Source organism: Penaeus monodon, chromosome 19 (assembly GCF_015228065.2).
Source record: "Penaeus monodon isolate SGIC_2016 chromosome 19, NSTDA_Pmon_1, whole genome shotgun sequence".
Classification (NCBI taxonomy): Eukaryota; Metazoa; Arthropoda; class Malacostraca; order Decapoda; family Penaeidae; genus Penaeus; species Penaeus monodon.
In genome coordinates this window covers 14164386-14164612 of record NC_051404.1, presented here as the reverse complement: position 1 = coordinate 14164612, position 227 = coordinate 14164386, and the positions used below count along the sequence as shown (strand labels likewise).

Sequence of the window (227 nt, the reverse complement as noted above, 5' to 3'; positions counted from 1 at the left end):
ACACGAGATATCGGCTTTATCAACAAATATTTTTACACTCGGGGTCACTAGGATTAAATTCTCTCGGTGTTTCTTATCTTGAGTTGATTTTAATCCGCGTATTTACCGCGTAAATTAAAACACCTTTTCTTCTCTAACTTCAAATACAATTTTTGGCCTAAATTCTCGTTTTTCTGTTTTCTCCTTTATCCTAATTTCTCTTTAATTTAATTCTCGTTCTTCGCCTT

At 33.0% G+C, this 227-nt stretch overlaps 1 protein-coding gene across 2 annotated transcripts in view; it reads left to right on the top strand.

The window, feature by feature from the left end:
- Window positions 1–227, top strand: part of LOC119585077 (ATP-binding cassette sub-family A member 3-like) — a 16804-nt gene that overhangs the window by 910 nt on the left and 15667 nt on the right. The window lies entirely within an intron of this gene.